General features: G+C 41.7%; 1 protein-coding gene across 4 annotated transcripts in view; it reads right to left on the bottom strand.

The window, feature by feature from the left end:
• The window catches only part of GNB1L (G protein subunit beta 1 like), a 45,025-nt gene extending 25,220 nt beyond the window's left edge, over positions 1-19,805 (bottom strand). The window contains exons 1-2 of one of the 4 annotated variants that reach the window (XM_039724801.1): positions 19,255-19,805; positions 12,596-12,720 (exon numbers count right to left, since the gene is read on the bottom strand). The gene's annotated coding sequence lies outside the window, so the exon portion shown is untranslated. Of the gene's footprint in view, positions 1-6,247; positions 6,264-12,595; positions 12,721-19,254 lie in introns of those variants that run through there. The other 3 variants (XM_039724802.1, XM_039724804.1, XM_039724803.1) reach the window with 3 other exon arrangements.
• Positions 19,806-25,716: the final 5,911 nt, after the last annotated feature.

Below are 25,716 nucleotides of genomic sequence, written 5' to 3' on the forward strand. Positions count from 1 at the left end.
TTCAGAGGTAAGGATAACATAATGCTTTCTTTTGAATTATTTATTTTTCATATTACTATTTACTTATGACTGCCAAACTAGTGATTAAGCACAGTGATGTACATTTGTGACTTCAAAACCTAATTAATTATGATAATAACAATGTTTAATTAAAAAAAAAAAACAAAACAGTGGACTGAGAGCATTCATTAGTTTGTGCTTGCACTAGAAAATACCATATCCAGATACTGTAGACAGATTTCTATCTTGCTTGCAAAACTTGCTAGTTAGCACCACATCAATGTCAAAGAGAATGCAGTGATTTATATGACCTAGTTACAGAATCCTTCATTAGCTCATATCATAAACCTGTTTCCACACAGCCAACATTACAGCTGACAAGAGTCCTTCCTCTTACAGGTTGGGAACACTAAATACTGTCAGAGCTTTCATGCTAAATAGTCACCAAATCATTTCTAATGACTAACAATGATTGCCTGCTCAGAAAAACCCTTCAAAAGTCTCCGTTTGAGAACCTCCATTTCCCAGTGACTCCGAGGAAAGTTAGCAGTTCATCCTTTCTCAGGAGATCCTCAAAATTACCTTCTCTCTTGACATTTAGACAATGAATGATGGAGGTTTCCACATTTTAATTGTATTAGTCAATGGACAGATAGCACACAAAATTGCTTATCAGCAACTGGTGATATGCCAAGAAATCTTAAGGGAGCAGGGGAGAAAATGACTAATAACCGTCGTGCAACGCAATGCATTTTTAATGATTTCCACTCAGATAATGGCTCCTCCCAGCACTAGCACCCTTTTTGTCTGTAAGCATTCCTTACCTGAAAAAACTAAACCACAATATATGAAGATTTTAAGTAATGAAGTTTGCAAGAAAAATGTATATAAAGGTCAGTGTATAACCTTCAAGAATACTGAAACCCAAGCTTGTGTCTTGAGGTTCAATTTCAAATATTTCCATCTGCAATTTTTAAAAAAAGTCACTGTACAACAATTACTTTCTATATGAAAACATAGCTTCAGCATGGGAACAAAACTAAGAATGATTATAATAATTTGAAAGACACTGAGTTAGCATATGGATCTCATTGCCACTTGCACATTTTGGTCACTGGAACAAAAAGCTATTAATCAATATGTAAAAGCCATAAATTAACATAAACATTAATCATTCTAATACTCCCCCTGTGTCAGATTGATAATTTTTTTCAGTCTTTCATTCTGACATATGTGCCTTCAGCTATCAGCTGTTTGACCTTTTTTAACACAATTAAACATTTTGGGCATTGCAAATCTTACTGAAGTAAACATTATGGAGACAGACAAATGTCATGGATACATTTATGCCAAAAATATGGGATATGAAAACGTGAGAGCCCCTGCCTCTCATGTTATTGCACTAGCTTTTAATAAGGGAGCCCAAAATTCAGCGTGAAATACAGCTGAAACAGATGAAATTCCAGTGTTTCATAAACAGGTTCAATTTGCAGATGAGGGAAAAGACACCCATCTGTTTTACTTTCTGAAACCATTAATTGCTTGGAAAAGTGCAATGATGTAGCTACAGCCAGCCTTGTTTGGAGAAAGCAGGCATAAAAGCCCACAGGAGTTCAGCTCTACAACACACTGCGTAAAATTACCGGGGACACAAAAGACAACAAATGATTAATCACTTTGAAAACTTGAAGAATATGAATATGCATTTATATATACACAAAGTAAGTTTTTAAAAACGATTTATATAAGTCTCTCCTCACCATAACATCAGACCTAGGATGAATTTAAGTTTGTACATGTGATAAATCATTGAAATCTAGCAGAAAATTGATGAGCCAAGGACCATCAAAAGACTGTTTTGAGTATTCTCCAGTTCAGCCATGCACAGCAATCTGTCAGCCACGGGGCTCTGGCTGCCCATCCTCCTTAATTAGGGGTGCTGCACAGTGCAGCATCAGCCACAAATCTTGTGGTTCCAAGAGCTAATAATGTCCTCAGATAGCCTGGGCTTAATTAAACGTCTTCCAGACATTTTCGCAGACATTCCGGCAATAATCTTGTTTGGTAACAAACTATTAAAAAGAATTGACAGAGAAGAAATATATCAAGTTGTTACAGCAACTGAAGTTATTTAGGCCAGAATTATATGTCTGCAATTAAGGATTCTGTAACTCTGAGCAATTAAAATATCACTTTATTTGAAAACTAATTAATTCTAAACACATATTTTTCCCATGACAAACTTTTATGATTGTTTAATTTATTCCATTCTAATTACACTTTAATTAATCTACTCTTGTATAATATTATACTGTTATTCTGGCATTTGACCAATGAAGACAATAAATTGATTGCAGTTCCTTTGTGCAAGAGCAGAAACTGTCATGCCAGTTTCAACACCACGTTTATTTATTTGTCTGTTCTATTACTTTTCCTTTCCTCCCACAGGGCATAGGAACATGAGATACAGCACAAATCAGATGACATTTTGTCTTCTATACTTTCTTCTTAGAAGTGTGAAGTATAACAAGAGTTTTCAGAATTAAGGAAAAGTCTTTGTGACATGATATTATATAATAAAATACAACCAATAGTAAATGAGTTTATACTTCTAAAATACACCATTTATCAATAACTTGTTAATTGATTCATGATGTACAGGACCATGTCCAGAGCTGCTAGAAATGGAGTTATTTTCATGAACATTAAGTCCTGCTCAAGATCTGGCTTGATGCAGTCAACAAAAAGGGAGAAAGTGACCAAATCCCATTTTCATACCAATCTTAAAATTGTATTAATTCAGTATCTTCCTAAGTTTAAAAGCCACTGCATTTTAATTTTGCATCAAGTCACCTTTGATTCAACTAAAACAAAAGTGTATAAATTCTTTCATTATTCTGTAAATATTATGTTTGGATTAAGCTGCAATAAATAAATACAAATATTTTATTACACATGTAATTAGTTGTGTTGCATTTTATTTTGCTTTGGCCATACGTGAGGTAAAAATGACTGTTGTTTACAGTCAGAAGTCTGCAATTTTTTTTAAAATATGAACATCCCCGAAGTTGGCAGCTCTCACTCATTTGCTGGGAGGAGACTGAGAAGTGACACTTTATGAAGACACAATGAAGCAATCTACTTTTCATGTACTTTTAAAACCTTAGCTTGTGTTCCTGGCCGCATGCTTCCCTCTGCTTGTGAAACACCCCTGCCCTGTGTGCTCTCACCATGGCAGAGATGCCGTGCAGAGGCAGGCAATTAAATTTAACTGCACTGCAAGCTGGGCTCTGACAGTGCTTCTCAAAATATTTCTTTTACTTTAATGATACAGTCTACATTTCATAGAATTAAAAAGACAAGTACAAAATACATTCACAAAATACATATTCATGAAAAGAAGAAAAAAGGCTCTGCAATTAGCTGAACAGGCTACGTACTTCAGCAGCATATGGTAGGAGATGCATTTATATCAGAATGTTTTACCTATTGCCTAGCCCCTGTTTATATTGTCATTTGTTTCATAACAATTAAAAATATACTTTAAAACTGCAAATAGCAAACAAGACAAATTGTTAAAATTGTTAAAATAGTTAAAATATTAAATATTAAATAAGCGAGGACAATTTCTATTTGTGACCAGCTTGTATTTTGAAATCCAGACTTTGGATCTGATCTATGCCTGTCCAAACTACCAAGTGATATGGTGAGACTGCTCAGACGAGGGAGGGTTTGCAGGGTCTGTTCATGACACAGTATTTCATAAAGCATTTTCTCCTTGGGAGCTTTCTGCTTCTGTGTAAACTATAACACATCTCCGAGACCAGTGTTATTCCATGTCCTCTGGAGATGGAGAAGCTGTGCCAGGGGCAGTAAGTGACCTCCCAAGGTGGCACAGTCCCCAGAACTGGGATTAGGACTGCACTCACTGACTCCAGGCATAGATGGTCCTTTCCCAGGGACACTGAGATTCACGTGCCGTGTGGTATTTTAAGAAACAAAGCAATGTGGACAGTCTGTATCCACTCATTAGATTAAAGCATTAAATCCTTATTCAGGTCAGAAAAAATGGTCTCAAGATCAGAAACAAACTGCATTTCAGTAAAGACCATCACATTTGGCACTTAACACTTTACTTTCTCCAAGAACCCCTTCAGCATTGAAAAGAAAGAAAAGACTCAGTGTTGTGTACACCACTTTTAAATATATGACTCAAAATAGAAGATTATTAAGTATTTTTATGTTATGAAATATCCCCCAAAATTCAAGCTTAATTGTTAACAGTACGTATCATTTGTCTACTAGGATTCCTATTCCATACAGCCTAAGTATTTGGATAAGCCAAGTTACTGGACAGCAACTCAGTCCAAGAACTCTAGTAGGGATCACTATAATTCTACTGCAAACAGGGACAGCATTTACAAAGCAAAGATTACCTGAATATCAAATGAAAAAAACTTTATGTTTATTTTAACAGTTTAGGCTCAGCTTACACTTTAGACATAACTGTTCTTTCATGCCAGTTAGACCACATAAATCTACATCTATTTTTCACAAGCATGTAGGATGCATTAGTTAAATATGCTCATCTCCAAGCATACAAACATTTGCTCATATGTTAAACAGTTAAAATATGAGGGATATTGATAAAAAACTGGTTCTACATTTAAGAGGTTGAATATTGATGATGCTTAATTCCCAGTTTTTGCTACTGCCTCCTGTGTCTGTGATGTTCTTACAGGTTAGTTTTTCTATGTTCTAACAACTAACACTAACTACTATTTAGCAAACGGAGGGAAATGAACCCAAACTTACAGACTGGAATTGCAGTTTACACATTTAACTTCAAGCTTCACTCCTTTCATCCACCATAAATTACTCCTGACCAAAAATACAGTGAAAAATGCAACACTGTTTCACCACATTACTTTGAAACTTTGAACAATTCTGCCGTACCTGAACTTGAACTCCCAGCCTTTGAATTTGTGCTGAACAGCCCCCATTGTACCGCGCTTTTATGCTGCCAGGAACTGAAGTGTCAATCTTTCGTCAGATAATCAGATTATGTCATGTTCTGACCAAATTCATTAGGAAAACTTTTACCAACCCTATTATCTCAAACCAGAAAATCTAGATCAAAGTATAACCGATTTTACAGCACAATAAAACTGTTATAAATATTTAAACATTAATTAAATGGCCCCTTTTGTTAAAAGTAAATAAATAATTGAAAGCTATCTCTGCTTATAAGAGCTATCGAATGCAACCACATTTATCACGTGTCTAAGAAAACCAGGTTCTAAATATGGTGGAGAGTGGGGAGAAAAGCACTTAAAAGTCATTTGAGAAGATGGAGGGTGGCTAGACTTTTAAATCATTTGCCTACAGAAAGTCACACTGAGTGCTCACTATGGTGACAAAGCATTAATCCCTGAATGTCTTTGTTAACTCCATTCACATTGGACAATTTTGTCTACTTCATGCAGATGTGCTGGATGGACACTACATTCAAAAGGAGAGAAGAAATCCTCTTTAAGGAAATCCATCATTCTCACTAAATGCAATTGTATCGTAATATATTGTTTTCTTCCTGGAATATGTGTGATCTCGTCTCCTAAAAAGGTAAATAACTGTAATTCACTTCAGCAGATGTATTTTCTGCTTGTTGATCAGATATGACATCTGCATAAACCAAACACTGAATGAAAGAGTTCTTATTACTTTCCCTTGTCTCAGTTTCAGCTGGATAGCAAGCATGGCATAAGAAGGAATCAAAGAATTCATATTAATATAATTAACAGCAAGGAACAATCTTAGACTAATCCATGAGCAGAAGCAGCAACAGGACAGTCATCAGTGCTGATTTCACATATTTTTCAGTACTACAATCAGATTCTCCATCTGTAACTCAAACTTTAAAAGTATGATAATTTACGGAAAGGAGATTAATTTAGCCATTTTGAGTCAAAGACTTATTTCATAGCTTCATCCCAAATCCTGTATATTGTTAGGATCCCTTTCCCCTTTGAAGACTTAGTGAATGATTGAAGCTTCTACTTTCTGAGAAACAGATAACACAAGACTAGTAATCTGACTCTAAGCCACTGGATAAAGGCAGTTTGTTTCCTCTTAGCCCATCTGTCAACACCTCTTCAGTAATTAGTCCTAATTATTACAAAGGGCTAGCCTCCCATTCGCATTATTAAATCAGAAATAGTATCATAGCCAGGTATCTTTCAACGCCTACCAGACTGGCGACCTTCGATTTCATTGAATCTTCTATCAGTATCCGCCTTTGGAAGAGCCTCGGCAGTAATTTTAGCATCAGCTTCAAAGATGCAGATCCCACAGTGGAATTCCAGGGATGCATTCATATACACACCCACATCATGTGACAGGAGAGCAAGCAACACAATTGACCTTTGCATTGTTCTCTAAACTCCTGTGATATAAAACACACATTTCTATTTTACACAATGGAACTGGTTTTTGCCTGCGTGCTTCGAAGTGCTCCTTTGAACTAAATGCTGATAGGAAGAATAGTGAAACTGTGTATAAAGATGAAGGTCAAATCTTTGTTAGGAAAACAATACATCTGAAACTTTTTTTCAGACCAAGATAAATTTGCAAGGAGTAAACAGTAACTAAAAATATTCAAAGATGCATTTAAGTGTGAAGATTTAAAAGGTTTCTTTTGTTTATTTTTGCCATATAGCTGAAGTACTTCCCCAGAGAAGTGGAAAAGAAAAGGATGATGACATCCAAATTCTCACAGATCCAAACCTCAATTAGCTGAGGCTTTAGTCAGACTGCTTTAAGCTCTTTATTTGCATTAACATTTACTTCATTGAAACAAGAGAAAAGATATTCCTAAGAACCAAACACTCCATTTCTTTTGATTAAAAGCCAAACATGTTTCCCAATTACACACCTGAGACCGGGAGTGAGGATTTGTTTATGGTGGATTTCTCATGAAAAGCAGAGTACCACCAGTTTCCACAGACACAGTGAGCCAATCTGAGCTGCACTCAGTTTATGGCTCATGTAAGTATCCCTGCTAAAAGCTTGTGCCCAGAGTACAGGAGCTACACATAATATTCAAAAGTCTCCATATGAACAAAGCCCATATTGTCTGATTAAAGCAAAGAATGTTTTTGTTAATATGCTTAACGTTACCAAGAAAAAAAAAAGCATACAGGAGACTTTTTTACAGATATCTTTCCCAAAAAACCTCCACCCAAACACATATTAAAGAACTTTTCTGTGTCCTATATTAAAGAGAAATAGTGATTTCTGCCCCCCTCCCCTGCTTTGCAGGTCTCCTCGAAATGCTACAGATGTAAAGAGTGAGCTGCTACACAAGAAGCAGCAGCCTGAAGCCTGTGGGGGAGTTGGGCAGGCACGGAACTGGGTGCTTGGGGAGGATGCTCCAAAGTGCTCTGAGTGTCACTAAAGCCCAGTGCCTGGAATAGGGACCATGACCCAAATGCTGGGTCCCTGATCTGGGGATGTGGTTGCCCTAAGTCCCTGTTGATTCATTGGTTCAATTCGGCCTACCTGGAACTAGCACAAAGACATCTCAGTAGCACACAGAACTGGAGCATGAAGAAACTACTCAGATCCAGCTCCCTGCATACTTGTCCTGCATACCTTCCTGCCAGAGCACTCATGGCACCACACAGCTTCACTGCACCTGGATAGCTTTTCCCTTCTGAGATAACCAAAACTCACTGCCAAGAAAAATAAACATACAAACTTAAAATTCATTTTCCAAGTTGTACATTTTCCAATCAAATGCCATGTTAGTGACATGCACAGTAACAGGCAGGCATTTGACTATCAATAGATCAGACTTAAAAACACATTAATATTTCAGGTATCAACAATGGAGTATTAACACGCTACCATTTTTTTTCTTGATTATCCTTATGAGAATTCAATGCTCTAACAATAAAACCCTTTCAAAGCAGAACATAGTGTGGTACTGTATGGCAGAAAAAATGCCCTGCAAGGTCAGATGACTGGTCCCATCTGTCCTAGGACCTGACTTCCACCAGTGCTATTTAAAGATACTGGTTAGGGAAAAGTCTGCAGCCTGGCTGCTTTTGGGGTCCATTCCTCCTGCCCCATCCTCCCTCCCCCATTCACAATGATGTTACAGGGCACACAACCTTACTGTCCATTAGCAGTTCTGTTTTTATCTATGAAATTATCTGACCTCTTCTGAACCTGCTGATACCCTTACCTTTGCTACCTACCATGGTAAAAAAATTCACTACCTGGAGTTCCAAAAAATGAAGGACTACCTTCTTTTCTTTGTTTTAAACCTTATCTCCTACCTTCACTGAGTGCCCTCTAGTTCTTCCATTGCAGCATTTGGAGGGCAACAGTTTCACATCTGGCTTTTTCATCACTTTCATGATTTTGTAAATCTCAATGATAAATATCTGTCTTTCTCTAAACTGAAGAGTACCAGACTTTTCAATGTCTCCTCATATGACGGTTGTTCCAGTTCCCCAAATTGTTTCAGTTGCCATTTTCTGCAGCATCTGTAACTGCACTAAATCCATCTGGAAAAGCAGAGAACTGAACACAGTACTTCTGATATGAGTCCAATCAGCTTTTATTAGTAGCACAGTGACATCCTTGATGAGATAAATCTTCACTAATGTCAAAAATCCCATGTCACTTTCAAGAGAAAAGTTATTTCTTTGTACAACAGAGATAATTCCAGCTAATACACCTGGCACAGGAAGTTATCTTTGTTCTCAATAGTTTGGGATTTCTCCTGCAGAGCAAGCCAACAGAGAAAAGGCTAAGTGTAAGTGTACTGTCCAAGGAGCTACATCCGGAAAAAACAGCATAATATTTGAATAGCACTTCCTGAAACACCTAGACTTCCTGGAATTAATAGTTAAAATTCCAGAGGAATTGATAAAGTTCTTTGACAATCCAAGCCTAGCACACTTCTGCCCAACACTACTGTGTACCTTTCAGGGAAAAATTTTAAAGGTCCTATCTGCTCTACATCGATGCTTGAGACCTCTGGTCCATTTTTATAGCTATATGCCCTGTAGCTTCCCTTGCTCATGGGGGCCAAATAAGAGCCAAATGCTTCTCTCCATTCCCAGCTACATCCACTTAAATGGTATAGTCTACGGTATAACAAATCCTTCCCTATTGTAAGTTTACTTTGTATTAAGCAGAAATCTTGGAGTGGCAATGGGTTGCATTGATTTTCATTTAATGTCATTAACTTCCATGGAAGTATCTGGGTTAAAGAGAGGCAGCAACTATAAAAGCATATGTGCACAATGTAATCTCAAAAGAAAACAGAAATCAGAGTCTAGCAGCAGGAACAAAAGGAAATATATCTTTGTTCCAGCTGCATGAGCCACCCAAGCACTGAGGAGAACAGTGCTGACATGTCCCCGAGGCTGTGCACGACAGCACTGCAATGTAACCACAGCCTTGCCTTGGCCTCACTTTGGCCACCACATGCCCAAGTCAAAGTGGCAGTGAGATGGATGGATCCCAGGCAGTTGTGCTCAAGTGTAGAGAGAGAGATGAGGCCCCATGTCCCAGTGCAGTCCTCACAAGAAAAATGAGGTCTGGGCTTCACAACATGGCTGGCAAACAACCTCTGCAAAGCATACACTCATTTTTAGATACTGCAAATTAAAATGTTTTGTAGGAATGCACTTCTGCAGTTTCCTCAGCTCCCTCTAAGGTTCAAAATATTTACAAACATCAATACTTACACAAAGGTAGCACCACTAAACTAACACTGATTTTAAAGAGACTACTCGCACAGTGAAGATGTTCAAACACATCATCAACAGCCATGGCATATTAACTTATCAACTGACTTCAGCTCTCTCAGAAGAGAAAAGTCTTTATTATAATGTGTTTTGTATAAAACCAGACTACAGTTTAACCTGCAAGGTCTCTGGTATGTTCCTTTCTCAAATCTGCAAATACTAGTTTCACGGAAGAAGTCTGTGCCAAAGTATATTATACCTACTATGGCAATAAATTCTTCATGGATGAGGTTTTACACATAAATTACCTTCATTTGCAGTCTCTGAATGCTCTTCTAAATTTTATGGGATAATATGAATTATGAGCACCCATGTATTTCTTGTAGCTATATTGTGAGACACATTTTTTCTACTACTTGCAAAAGATTATGCAAGCGAGTTATACTCTACACCTCTCTCCCTCCACCCTCACTGAACAAATGTGATAACACAAACCAGTCAGTTGCTTATGAGAAGTGTTTGGTCTGCTATAAAGATATGTATGTATTAGTTAGTCTAACTAGGATTAAATGTAAATCATAGTTAAACAAAAACACTAAATATATCAGAAAGTTTTTTCCTAAACCTTATAATCTTAGGTTTCTTAACCATGGCTATTTCTTGGTTTAGTTATTGGGTACATTTATGGTTTGGCAAAATAACTGTTTTCAAATAAACTGTACATTTAAAAGCACAATTTATTTGAAGATACCATTGTAATTTTTACAAAACTTGGCTGGGTTTCAGTGGCTGGGCTTTAGCTATTTTGCTGGTTCTGCTGTATTTCTAAAACCCTAGAGAACTGGGAATGGAATGAGTCTGTTCACTGTTATTATTAGTCTCTAATAAACACTGTTGGTGACCCACTGGAACCTAAATCCTAGCCATTCTTCATATATCTGTTGAAGACCTGGGGCTTTGGACTCAGTTCATACACAACATTTGCCTCAGAAGCAAGGTTCCAGGTTTCCACAGGAGCTCTAATTTCACGAATCACTAGAAACATGAACTAGCAACCAGTACATGGACCCCAATTCTACAAATTGCTCTAACCCCACTAGCTGAAACACCTGAGTAGCTTCAAAGGCTTCATAGGAACAGGTCCAGGATCAGTCATTGCTCCAAAAGGACACATCACTGCTCAGCTGTACTGAACAGCACCTCAGAGCCACTGAACCTGAGAGGCCAAAGACAGCAGGAATGGAACTTGTCCTGTGGGAACACTTGCCCTGCTCCCACGACAGCGGGCGAAGGATCAGGCAAGAAGGCTCATAACAAGACCAGACAAAAGAGAAAACACTGAATCATGTTAAAGTAATTAGCAGAAAATAAGACTTCTGCAAAATATTTGCAATCAGCTCGGTGGAGCCTTCAGGCTCAGTCTTGCACTGGGCTGCCTGTAGCAGCACCACCCCAGGAGGCGCTCCAGGAAGAACGGGTGACTCAGCCGCAGTTCCTCCCTGGCTCCTTCCTCCCGCATGGCACAACAAAGAACTGCAGCCTGTCCCACGTTACTGCCGGCCAGCCTGACAGCACAGACAGCCCTGCTCCCCTCTGCTTGCCCCGCTCTGGGGCAGTGAGGGCACACAGACCCCTCCTCACCCCAGTGTCTCTCCTCTCCTCTCCCATCTCCCCACACCCAAAACTGCTGTCTGAAGCGGCCATATGGGACACATTTATTTCTCACTACTGCCCCGGGGTGCTACTGGGAACAGGAATAATCTAGCGTGGAGATAGCATCAGCATGAAAGAGAAGAGAATCCTAGTTAGGAAGAACATATGTCGTCACTAGGTAATGATAACCACATTTAATGGGCACAAGCATGCATGAATTTCAGAGCTTTCCCCCTTGTTTTAAAATATAGGGGCTTATTATAAAAATGCCTAATCACACCATCAGACACTATACAATATTTATGATAAAAAAATCACAATAATTAAATGCTAAGTGCTGATTTCAATTATTTAGCAGTGGAGCAATACAATAAGCAAATATCTTTAAAACATTATTTTAGTAGACAAATTGCAGAATACAAAAATAACTTAAAAATTACCTGTTAGGACCTTAGACATCCCATAGTAAGATTTAAACTGCAAGGATTTTCAGATCCATTTTTTTGCTGCAAGCTTACAGTGGAGCCTACTATATGGGACAAGAGTGAATTTCTGCCCTGACTGGGTTAGTTACTGTATCACCTTAAAACTAGACACTCGGAAAAAACAAAGGCATCTATAGAGGCCAAAAATAGTGAAGATCTGAAGCAGTGAGGCAGTTCAATCCACAGGGGCCACGTCTGCACATGCCCCTCCACTGAAGGACCTAGGCTGTGTTCATTAGTGTTGGAAAACCTTGGAAGATTATATAAAAATATTTAAAATGGAAAAAAATAGTTCCAAAATATAATGTTTCCTGAGAAATAGCATTCAAATCACTAGAAATCAAGGGCATTCCCAGTAGATACTCTCAATAATCTATCTGTCACAGACAGCTGAAAAAAGGCCTCCACATTAAATATTACTAATTCTGTTCTGGGGCTAAGTAACACTCCTGGATAACTGGTGATAAAAACAACCAGCAAGCACGAGTGAAGCTGTGGCAAACCAGGGGCTGTACTACCCTTAAGCAGGACTGTGCTCATTGTCCTGACCAGGGACAGGACTCTGTCAGTCAGTGATATGAAAGTGGCCGTGCCACCTTCTTTTCTTTTTGGTGTAACTGATGTTACATAAAGGAAAGAACTCCAGCACAGCTCCAAATTTGCAAAGCTCCAGGGCTGTAAGTGTGCCAAACTCACCATTACAGGGCAAAATAATGGATGGATGTGGAGCTTCTAGACTGCCTTCACTCAGCTGTTACCTTGCAGAAGTTGGGATGGATGATACTCAAAAATTCTTCACATTTGGTGTTACTTTAAGAATTCTGTCAAAAAAAAAAAAGAATGCAGCCCACTTCCATTCATGTTTCTGACAAACTTTTGCTTTTCTTGATAGATTTTCAGCTAAAACAAAAACTGAGTTAGAGATTTCCAGTTCAAACTAAATGTCCTATAAACTAAATACGGCTGATTATTCCTTGCTTCCTTACATCCTTCTCATTTACCAAGAACAAAACAAAACTTGTTGAAGAACACATTTTAAAGCAAGAATAATGACCATTCCCAGCCCCAGAGTTCCATTTTTATTGCAAATAAAACAACCTGAAGGTCTTCCATTAGCTTCAGAGGTTGGGAGGGAGTGGGAAGAATGATGTGTTACACTACAGTGAAGGAAGTACATACGCCGACTGGAAAAATGGACTATAAAAAGCTTTTCTTACACAAACATGAGGAAGCAACCAACACCCTCAATTGTTGAAGTGAAAACAGGGAGGCCTAAACACACTACTACAAAAAAAATTAAATTAAAAAAGTTCTGCAATGTGTCACATGTTCCCAATTACTCTCAGATTTGAGAGCCTGGTTCGATAAGGTCCGACTGCAACCAAGAGCAAAAGAGCACAAATGCTGTGGAACTGTAGCAGGCTGGAGACCCTGCTCACACTATCTCTTGGTTTTTTTGGCACAGCACTATGGACTCTCTCCCTCTCTGCAACCTACTGCAAGTTGGGTGAGGAGCCCTCTGCACCTGGAACAAAGGATCAGAGTGCAAAACCAGGCCACGGTGCTGCACTGCAGGAAAGATGGTGCTACCAGGGCAAACACTTCTGCTCCAAGGGCCTTTCCTAAGCAGCAGCATCCCCAGCTGCATGTCAGCAACGCATCCCCTCCACTCAACACAGAAACTTGGTTCACCCAGCTCAGAACCAGTGTGGCACACAGGGGCAAGAACTCCAAGCACAGCTTCAGAAGGTGAAACAGGCTCATTACAAAAGAGGAGATTTATTACAACAAATAGCTAAATAGTGGCAGGACAGAGATGCAAATTCTAACAAGGCAGATTGAGCAAAAAGTAGGTAGACAGTGAGGTTGGCCACACTGGTTTTACATCCTTTGGAGAGACTGCTTCCTGGTCCTCTGCACTGGGCCACTCTCAGTTGAACAGGCAATCCCCATACAGGCTCATGATGCCATCACACAATATTCAAGTGGAAGCAGATAGCCCACATTCTCTCCTGCCCCCAGAACACATCAAATTGTTTTGGAATTTTTGAAAATAACAAGAAACACACTAAACACTTGGACAGTACAGACCTACCAACCTGGGACAAAACTGCAGTCTTCCCCTGCTGCTTGCTTAGGGAAGGTGTTATCATCGCTTTGCCCAGAACACACAGACAGCAACACAGCTCAGCACTTCAAACACCGGGAGAGCCAACACAGGAGAAACCATCCTGGCTTTGTCCCTGGCACCAATGGTGAATGCAAAACAGGATACTGGATTCTTGAACATGTTTTCTTTATTCTGCAGAAGGCACACGAAGGAGTGTGCCATTCTCCCTCCTGATTTCAATCTGGGAATCCATGGCTTTACAGACCTCTTCTCAGACATGGCTCTGAGGAACCTCATTCCTACATGGCTCCTGTTCTCCCACCTTTATGTCTGTGCTCACTTCACCTCATTGCCTGGGTGGGTTTGTGGTTGGCTGCTGTTGTTCTTCTCACATGGAGTGTGTCCATGGGTCTCTCCATAGCTCACACTGTGTACACTTAAAGTCCTTGATAAATATTGTTGGCAGCTCTATTTTTCCCACCTCTTAACACTGACTCCTAACAAATTATTTCTATGTGCACAGCATCGTACAATTCTACAACGTGAATTAAGAAAAAAATAATCCTCAAATCTTACATAATTCTCCTACTTCTAGAGGTCAAGAAGTTCCTTTCTGGATATTCAAACTCAAATGTCAATGATAGAAACTTGCATTTTAAGAAGAGGCAAGCAGAAATTTCTCCTTGACTGAACACGTCGTGCTGTGCTTCTGGGCACACATTACAGTATCTTTTTCGCATCACACCTACCCTACTAAATATACAAAACACTGTGCAAGTGATAGTTTTGTCAGCCACCAGCTAATCAAATGAAAAATTATTAGGCTTAGAAAAATAATAAAAGCAGAAGCCAGCTGTGCATTTGTTGGATGAAAATCCCAGTGTCTCCCATGTTAGCTCATGTGTATTTCAATTTCTGGGAAGAAAATAATGGGAGTTTCTCCACCCTTTCTCATGTGAGCCATAAAACAGATTTATTACCTAGGATATATTCTGTGTTTTCTCCTGAGGAAAAAAGAAAGTGGTGGAACAAGTTCATTTTTTTCCCTTCTAAAACAAGGATTTTCTTTATAATAAACACAGAGCTTAATTTTGGTATCATATGGCCCTTCTATTTAATGCTCTGGTCACACTTTTTGCCTTTCTAAATCTTGAATTGTTGCATTTTCATTTCAGTGGGGAATCTACAGCTGCTCCAGCTGTCTGAGTGTGAAAAGTCTGTCCTAAGATTCCTATCTGGTGTTTTAAAGCAAAATCCTGCCCTCCCCTAAATCAAAGAAATTTAGCATCTACTGAAAAACTATAGAATAACTAAAACCAAAAGAAAAGCTGAACATTAGTCTGTGTTTCTTTTTGAAATAGCTCTTGCTCTGCTTTACCTTACACTCAACTGTCACCCAGTGGCTCTGGGAAATTTGGGCCGCAGACCCAGAAGTTTAGGACAGGGTTGCATCTCATCTGGGAAGGTTATCCTGCACAAACAACTATTTTTTTACTGTAATGGTCACCTTATGACCTTTAAAAATAAATCACGAGAAAGAAGATTTGCTGACTAAAAGATTTTTTTTCTCCTAAAACTCTTAATTTGCTCACAGTATCACGTTACGGTTCTAAAACCTGTGCTGGTAAATCCATTTACAGAAAAGGTGACTTCCTCTGGAACTTTCGCTTTTGAGATGCAGAAGAGTCTGATTCCCATTTTAAACACTTCTGAATCATTTTGTAGCCTGATCCCCCAGTTTAGCGGTCTGGCAGCTTTCAAGGGTAAGACACCCCTTTTTTAAAGGACATCCAGTAGCATGGCTTTTTTAAGTAAATCTGTTGACTCTCAGATTTGTAGCCTAAATGTGTTCTACAGTCTCCCATTGCTAACCAGCACCTCTTGTTCAGTGAGTCACCTTCCTCAACACGGCAGACCTGACATCGCTCATAGTTTCAGTTCTTTCAAATAATCCCATGATATATGAGCATTTACACCAAGTCATAAATGCCAGCGAGACAATTTTTGAAATGACGAGCATTAGCTGCATATAATTAAAATGTACCATAGGAAGTGCATTCATTACAATTGTGAAATTATTTTATTGCTTATGAAAATAAAAAAAATGCACTTTTAATGATACAACTGTGCCAGCACAGAGCTCAAAAGGAAGCTGGCTTGCTTGGGAAAAAAATTGTGCAGGTTTTATTGAAGATTTGTTTCATTCTCATTGTTTTGTGATCACTTACACTGCTCCACAGAGACCAGTAATTGGAAACTAAAACCCCAGTAGCTGAACAGTTTTCAGCCTATTACTGATTTGAAATCCTTCATTTGTACTACCAAGTACATTTTAGTGCAGTCAAACTGCATTTTTACAAAGAGAGCATAAATGCATCCACACATATTCTGGGGAGGAAAACTCTATTATTGCCACTAGACTTACCTTTTTCCTTTATAAAGACATACAAACACAACAAACATGTAATACTGTGTTGAGATTCCAAGTTTGTACAGAAGCATCAGCCCTACAAGTTGAAAAGGGTATCCAAAAAGCAAAGTTCAACCCTTTTTTAAAATCAAGTTTGTCTTCACAAAGCCAGAAATTTATTACAGAAGAGCAGTCACAATAGCTATTTTTTCCCAATGAAGACAGTGCTTCATAGAATATAATTTAAAAAATCAGAATCTGCAGGGTTAAATTCCCCATCTGAACTAATTAGCAATGACTGGTTTACAGTTACTACTGATCCAATGAAACAGGACATTGTTATGGCTGAGCTTGCAGAGAGGCAGTACTCAAATTAAAAATAAGACCTATACAAACACAAAGCACAATACAGCCTGATGTACTTTGTGGTAGAGAGCCAAAAAATGTGTCTCCTTAGAATGTAATAACATATACGGGTCAGTAATTCAACAATTCTTTGCAAAAAGAAACTCACAGTATTCTAAAATGCTCAGAAAAGGTGTAAACGTGGTTAGTCAACAGGTCTGCTCCCCAAATACCTTACAATTCCAACCAATTCCAGTGCTTTAAAATAAGCCTCTACACCAATTAACCAAAATCAGACAATCTATCTGATATTAGAAACCGGCATCCATTCCAGTGCACGCACCAACATAATTTCCATCTGCAGAATCTTTATAATTGATAATCACACATCCAAGCCAGAATAAACACAGTTAGACTTGCTGATCGCAGGGTATTTTTAAAACAAGAAAAAACTAGTTTACGTGTAAATCAATGGAAACATTAACAGGAATCTTTAAAAAACAAGAAATTGCTCAAATAGCTTTTAAAAAATCTAGCAATTTAGTTACAAATAAATTTTTTTAAGATTCCTTTACTTCCGTAACTTACGCAGACAGGACACATTTTTTAAGACATTTCCCAGTCATGGAGCCCTCTCTAAAAGCTTCACAGAAATGCTGCTAAAATTGGGGGTTACTGGAAGGAGTTTCAGAAGGATGAAAGAGACTGTGCTAAAAAGTGGCAAAATGCTCCTCAAAACAATTCCCAGAGGAAAAAGTTATACAGATATTTCCATCTCGTGTGGTCTGTTTTTTCCAGAGCACACACCACGCTTGCTTTCACCTTTTCCATTTCAAAACGAAGCTGCTGAATCTGGAACCGGGATTGTTTCCTACTCTAAACTGGCATTTAAAGGAGTTGTACAAGGCAGTTTCGCTATTTTAAACAACCAGCACTACTGAGGAGAAAAACACAGGAGAAAAAAAGAACGGCCCGGTCAGTGCGCAGTGTCCCCGAGGCTGCGGGACGCGCTCGGCACGACGCGGCCGCGCTGCCCCGCGCTGCCGCCAGAGGGCCACAGCGAGCGAACGGCAGAGCCAGCTGCGAGCCCGCACCGGGCCCAGACAGCTCTGACCGGTTGATAAATACATTATTTTTCATATTACCACACTGTACTTGACAATAACATGTTTTCTTTTGTAAATGCTTCCAACTGAAAGGTATTCAAGCATTTTTAGGTGTTCCTGAGGACTGACACTACTCTTTTGCAAATGGTGGGGAGAGACCCACCCGAGGCCGTGCCTTGCTTCGACAGAACCATAATGAGTACTCAGCCAGTGCTGTTCCTGCCTTACCTCTGTCTGCTCAAGCAGTGTAGTGTCGCTTAAATACCTAAAAAACCCCTCCACTACTCTTTTGAAAATGGTGGGGAGAGACCCACCCGAGGCTGTGCCTTGCTTCAATAGAACCATATGCAGTACTCAGCCAGTGCTGCCTTACCTCTGTCTGCTCAAGCAGTGTAGTGTCGCTTAAATACCTAAAAAACCCCTAATTCTGTTGGTCATAAAAGCACTGGGATTATTATGGGGAGTTGTAAAATTCAGTGCACTAGAACTGTGAGCTCCATCACCACCACTGATATTGATGTCTGATGGGTGTATCAGGAACTCAAGACACATCACTGCTGCCAGAGGAGATCCTGCACGGACTCTCCAGGCAAACTGCTGCAGAGCATCAAGGAGATGTAGACCGTAATCAAACATCACTTTTTTCGAGCAGATGCCTCACGTCAGCTACAGATGCGATACCTCCCTCACTGTGCAGGCTTGAGCTTCTTCCCACCCCTGCTGGAGTGGGGCTGTGCGGGGCTCTGAGGGGCTGTGCGGGGCTCTGAGGGGCCGTGAGTGGCTCCGAGGGGCCGTGCGGGGCTCTGAGGGGCCGTGCGGGGCTCTGGGGCTCTGCAGGGCTGTGCAAGGCTTGAGGGGCCGTGAGCGGCTCTGAGAGGCTGTAAATGGCTGTGCGGGGCCGTGTGGGACTCTGACACTCCGTGCAGAGCTCTGAGAGTCCGCGCGGAGTTCTAAGGGGCCGTGAGGCTGTGAGGGCTTTGGGGCCATGAGGGGATGTGGAGCCGTGCGGGGCTCTGAGGGGCCGTGCGGGGCTCTGAGGGGCCGTGCTGGGCTCTGAAGGGCTGAGCGGGGCTCTGAAGGGCTGTGCGGGGCTCTGAGGGGCCGTGCGGGGCTCCGAGGGGCCGTGCGGGGCTCCGAGGGCCCTCAGGTGCCGCGGGCGGTGGGTGACGTTGCCTCCGTCGCGCGCGCCCTGCACGCGGCAGCCGAGCCTCCAGCGCGCCGTTGCCCTGGCGACGCCCTGCGCATGCGCAGAGCACGGCCGCCTCCCCCGGCCCGTGAGGCGGCGCCGCGCCGATGACAACGGAGAGCTCCTAGCCTGATCCGACCCCGCCGCCACCCCCGCGGCCGAGCGCGGGGCTCCCCCGGCCTCCCTTCCCCCGCTCACCGAGAACCCTTCCGCCCGGCGGGGCGGGTGCGTAGTAGCGATTATTCGGCGATCCCCGCGGGAACCGGGCGGATACGCAGGAACGCCGAGCCGCGCGCGTGACGTCACGGGCCGGCGGAAGGCGCGCAGGCGCTGTCGGTGCCGGCGGGCCGGAGCGAGCGCGGCTCCGCGCGGGGCTCCCGCTCACGGCACCGCCTGCAGCCCCGCTCCGAGGGTCCTGCCCGCTCCCTCACGCTCCGTAACCGGCGCCCCCGGCCTTCAGCGGGAGCCCGAGCGTGTCCCTGCTCCGTGCAGCCCGGCTGTGAAGCAGCCGGCAGGGGCTGGGCCGGGCTGCCGCCGGCAGCAGTCCGTGTGTGACCCGGGCGGTTTCCCACAGCTGCTTGGGGTTAGCGCATTCCTGAAGTAATTTGTCTTCTCCAGGAGCCACTGGGAACTTGGATTGGTTGTGGGATAAAAACCCTGTTCTTTCAGTTCAACATAGCCATACAAGTTTCTCAGGTTGTGCAGGAGAGCTTCCTTACAGCAAAAAAGTTGCATTCTGAATGGTTCTCAAAGGAAGTTACTAGTTAGGTGTCACAGCTGAACTAAATCAGGCAACAGGTGAATAACCCTGTGTGTATTGTTGGAACAGAACTGCTGGATTGCAATTGTACCGTGGTGCTGCAGCCACCACCGCAGCAGGACGTGGGGAAGCGAAGGCAGACGTGTACAGTGACAGCACTGCAGGCAGACGTGTGCAGTGACAGCACTGCAGGCAGACGTGTGCAGTGACAGCACTGCAGACAGACAGTGACAGCACTGCAGGCAGCCGTGTGCAGTGACAGCACTGCAGGCAGACGTGTACAGTGACAGCCCTGCAGACAGACAGTGACAGCACTGCAGACAGACGTGTACAGTGACAGCCCTGCAGGCAGACGTGTGCAGTGACAGCCCTGCAGGCAGACGTGTGCAGTGACAGCACTGCAGGCAGACGTGTGCAGTGACAGCACTGCAGGCAGACGTACTCTTCCCCCTCCCACAGGCCCATTACTCCAGCCACACTGAGACTTGATAAGGAAAGCAAATAAACCATAATTTGCTTGTGTCACCTGTCTAGGAGTTAAAAGCTGTGTCATGTATGTAGTTTGTCAGGAAGCTGTCCTGTTCTAGTTCCAGGTAGAAAGCTTGGTACCTCATAAAACATGCTTTTCAGTTCTGCTACCATTTTTGCCTATGGAACTAGAGTCTTTCAATGCTAAATTAAATCTAATGCTGTTAAATGAGTGCTCTTCTGTTCTACTTCTATTGATGCAAACAAAGGCATGAAGATTTTTGTGAGTTTGGGAAGGTAAATCTGGAGCTTGCTTTTCTACACATATCAAATTTCTCATCAGTAGGAACACTGATTCCCAAATCCTTGCTCTAAAGGGCTTTAAATGGCATGTGGTGGTTATGAGAACATAACCAGGAATGTCCTGAGCACAGATAAATACATTCTGTATTGTATAATGCACAAGTACAGCCCCATATTTCCCAATATGTTTTGCTGAAATTATTTGAATTAAGAGATTTAGAGCAGCAGATCACTGCTATAAATTGCTATGTATAATGGAACCACATGTGCAGTATACGTCAGGTCTTTAATTTGTTAGGGGTATACGTTTATTGGACTATGGTACAGTTACTATTCCCTAAAGTTGCCTTGAAAATGAAATAAATACCCATTTCACAACACAAAGATAATGAGTTGTATGGCAAGATAAGGTGGTTACTAGAACTCAGGAATGACAGAATCCAATTAATTTAACATGAGTTAATGCAAGATCAAATTTACTACAGTTGCATGCAGTTTGTAATTGAAAGTTCCATTACAGCATGTTTTTACATGTTATCTCCTATCAGTAAGAAATCTCAAAAGAGCAAATCCTCTATTTTGAACAGCAGCAATGTGTTTAATATATCATAAATAACTCTTTCCTTACAAGTTTGCTGTAAGGAAGTTCAGGTCCCAAGAGCCCAGTTGTGCACAAGGGGCTGTGCTCTTGCTCTTTCTCACAAGGGAACATGACTGAGCTTAAAGAGAAACCTGGGTTTCATCTTTGAGTGCTTTGTTGGGCTGCCCCTCCCTTGTTACTTGTTCATCCCTTTTCCTATTTTCCAGTCTTCTGGGTGATCACCCCTCTTTGTTTTTTTGGGTGGGAGGGGTGAAATCAGCCCTCTAGTCAAATAAACCTTTCAACCTCCTAACTTCAAAATAAACACTTTTATTGTGGACAGTCCAAGCTCCTTAGGCAAAGCTTTAGGTCTCAAATCCAAAAGATACACTGTGTCCTTTTAATAATTTCATAGTGGAAACTCACTATTTGCCCATTCCTGTGGTGTTATGGAGGTTTTCAATGATTCTGGTTTAGGTTTCGGGATTAGGTGAAACCAGAGTGCCTTAAACCTCTTTAGAGGTTTGGGATTAGGTCTGCATCAGGCCTAATATAGCCTTTCTGTGCAAGGCTAAATTAAATGGCAGGAGTATTTGTTGTGCACTGATTCACAGGTGTTTGGCAAAATACCAGAAAACATAAAGAAACCACTGGAAGAATCATGAAGGCAAAGCCATCGAAACATGAGTACTAGCTAAGTACTGAGGTATCACTTGCAACTGTGGGGTCTTTCAGACTGCTTTTAAGTGATTTTAAGCATGGATATCATTTTTATGTGTCTCTTTCACATGAATGTGAGTAAATTGAAGATCTGTCGTGCAAATGGATCATGGATTTTATTTGGGTATTACATTCTGGTAATTTCTGCCTGTTTTATAGCAAATGTATATTAAAGTTCGTCAAACAGCTGATATCACTGAAACTCTATTGTTTTATTGTACACATAAATTCTATGTCTCCTCTGGAGCATGCATTGGCCTGACAAAATATGCTAGGTCATGAGGAGAAAAATGCAATAGATTTATGCCTACCATTAAAACACTGGCCTGTCTGGCCCAGGAGGCAGAGGCATTTGCCTCACTGATGACCATGGAGGAACTAATTTCATTGTTTAGGCTGTCTACTGTGAGGCTTTTCAGCACTTTTCACTCACTTTGTCTCTGGTAGGGCTCAGTTCTGTAGTTTGTAACACGGGCAAGGCCTGACTCCCTGGCCATCCCCTGAGCAGATTTCATCAAGCACAAGTGCAGCTCCTTGCTGCAGTATCAGGATCTCTGCAAACCACAGCAGCTGGTTTGGCTGCATTTGTAGGGAAAAGCCCATGCCTGGCTCAGCAAACCTGAGCCTGGCATCAGCAGAAGCCAAAGATGGGGAGGCAAAGCACAGTGCCCAGTGGTTCAGTTCCTAGAGCTGCCCTAAATCAGTCACTACCTGAGCATAACTATCTCCTCACACTGAAGTATTCCCTTCATGGATTTTGTGCCTGTCAGCCCTCTACAGAAAAGGGTAGTTTGACTGCATTTATCTACCCAGATAAACAGATTTCAGCTTTGCTTGTAGACTTGCTTGTATTTAGAAAGTTAACTACATCTCAAGAATTGCAGGGCTTCTCTGGAGGTTTTTGCCATACCAAAAATGAGTTCTCCTGCTGCAAACTTTTCTTTGCATTCCTATGTTCCAAGTGTTCTGATCAGCAGTGCATCCAGCCAGGTCCTGTTTTCTCATGTCTGCTTGCAAAAGCAAAACAGAAATAGTTAAATCAAGTTTAACAAGAGTATGCCCTCTCTAATCAGATGAGCTGTAAAATAAGAGGGAGGCTAACTAAAGGGATTTAATAATCTTAGAATCTGTAGAAAACATTATTTATGGCTTAAGAGCTACATAAGTCTTGAGCTTTAAATGTAAGTTTTCTCCTTCTTTAATGGTGCATGTAAGGAAGAGCAAGAGAGAAATGTTCCAGTCAAGGACAAAATCATAAAATAATGAGCAAAAGAAGAATGAAATGAAAGTATTAGGGGCCAGGGGAGGCTGAGTGGGAGTTGGTCTTCATACATGATTGATCTAAACTTGAAAAGGAAAAAAATAAAAGACTCCTCATCTTTAAACAAGATGGTTATTTGAGCATAAATAACAGTCTCATGTCAAATATGCTATTTCCAATGGAGTCTTTTCAGTACAAAACCACAACATTCTCAGCCCTAATCTCCTCAGATAAAACAATACGGCTGGTGGCTGTGAATAAGCACTTTGAAACCAACCTCTGAAAACAGCAACACGTTCAGGGTGAAGAGAAACAGAGGAGACAAAGAGCTGCTGTTTATAGATCTTTGCCAAGCAAGGCAGCACCTGGCTTGCTTGGAAATGTGCTGTAACACCTGAGAATTGCTTCTCTTTGGGTGGGAAGTCCAGCTCAGCACAGCCAGCCCAGAGGACTGGGGCTGTTCATGTGTCTGTGAGTTTGGTCCCACACCAGGCTGAGCTGTCACTGAATCTGCAACAATGAAATGCCAAAATCCTCCTGGATGCTTGAGCCTTGAGGTGTGTGAGGAAGGGTATGGTGAGAACAAATAGCTGGGCTCTCTGTGACAAAATGAGCACTCCTCCTTTCCCAACCCGTTTGCAGCCACATAGTGATGTCCCCTCCCGCGTGCTGACCCCAGCACTCATCTGAGCAGCATCAGGACTGATGCAAGGCAGGAGCAAGGTGCCAGGAAAGGAGAGGGCCTGGAAGGGAGGGCAGTCACACTGGAAGAGACCTCCCCTGAGCAGTGGCACTGAAAGGAGCAGGGACACAAAGGTTTCCATGCAGAAGATGACATCTCACCTTAAGCAGGAAGCTCATTTCCCTCCACACTCAGTGAGGAAAAGCAGGCTATTAACCACATAGGAACATCCCCTTTTTTTCTCATTCCACTGTTTCCTAACATAACACACTTAAACAACAAGCTTTGAAATCCAGAAATGCCATCCCATGGGAAGTGGGAGAAGACTTTTGTCTCAGCACAGACCCCCAGCTGTTCTCTGACTAGAAGGACCTTGCACTGGTGGTGGGGGATGTCCTATGGCAGCAAGACTTGGAGCACGATCAAATGAGGAAACACTGTGGCATTTGCACTTTCATGTGGGTTTTAGGGGCACTGTCCATAACTCAGAAAAAGTCCTGATATTTTTGAGCCCCTCTCAGAAAAAAAAAAAAAAAAAAAGGAAATGAACTGGGCATTGTTCTCCTCAAAGAGATCACTGTAAAATGGCCTTTGGACATGGTCTGGAGGCATCAGCTGCACAACCTCCCCATCAGTGCTACCCTTCCAGCAAAGCTTCTGAGGCAGGGCTCAGATGAGGGAGATGTTGACAGGATGCCAAATCCTAACCCTCTGGAACTAGACAGAAAAGAGAACCAAATGGCAAACCTGTATCTGTGTCCAGCTGCAAAAGCCCAAGCTTCTGTTAAGTCTGAAAAAAAACCTTTGATCCAAACATCCCCACTTTTTAGGTTTTCCAAACTCAAGTGAAAACACAGCGGTTTCACCCTAGCTTGAAATATAGCCTCACACCTTTGATTTCTGAGGAGAGATCATTTTTCTTGGGGTGAGGCACGTGGACAGCAACAGATCCCTCATGTCTGGTCCAGAGAGGCCAACCAAAAGGCTTAAGTGGACACACACAGAACCAGCAGCTTGTGATGGGATTTAGTGCAAGGAAATCAAACTCTCTGCCCCACCTCCTGAGCTTATCCTTTAAAGACCAGTCCTGTGCTCACAGCTGGAGTTTATGTGAGTCCTGCCTTATTAATTAACTGAAGCCAGTGCCTTTCCCCCCTGAATTCCAACAGAAGCAATTAGAAAGCAGATACTTCACACATAACAGCTGGTTCATTTAACCCCCTGCTCATGCTATTGTCTCCCCTCCCCCAGTCAACTCACATCCCCCTTTTCCATCCTTTCATGTAATGGAGAGGGACAGTAAAATCAAGTGGCAAAAGCAAGGGCAGCAGATAACCATATTCTTAATAAAATCATCTAATGTAATGCTGAAAGCAGAGAATTGTTGTTGAGGCCACAGTTCTGAGCAGGGAATGGTAACATTCACCTGCCAGATGGGAAAAAGAGCTTTGGCTGGCTACAGTGTCCTCCTTATAAGGGGATCTGTATCAAAGTAGCAGCATATTTTCTTCACTGAAGGCTGCTGATGTCATTAGAGCAAGTCTCATTTTTATTTAAGACCAGAGTTAAGAGTCACATAAAATTGGCACAGGTGAAGGCACCAGGCCCCTTAAGTTGTGGAATGTGACTCTCTGGGAACTTTTTGAATGTTCATGTACCTCCAATTTATTTATGCTTGAGCAAGCCAGCACCAGAGCTTCTCCTCCTTGCTTCTCAGTTTAAATACAGCCTCAATTCTGCCATTAGCCTGTAAAAAACCCACTCTAGCCACTAAATTTGCCCCACATCCAAGGCAGTTCAGGAAGAGCAGTTCTGCCCCACTCTGTTACACCCATTGCTGGGAGATGCTATGAACATAAAATTAAACTCATAGCCAAAAACATTCA

Source organism: Passer montanus, unplaced genomic scaffold (assembly GCF_014805655.1).
Source record: "Passer montanus isolate IOZ18808 unplaced genomic scaffold, ASM1480565v1 scaffold53, whole genome shotgun sequence".
Lineage (NCBI taxonomy): Eukaryota > Metazoa > Chordata > Aves > Passeriformes > Passeridae > Passer > Passer montanus.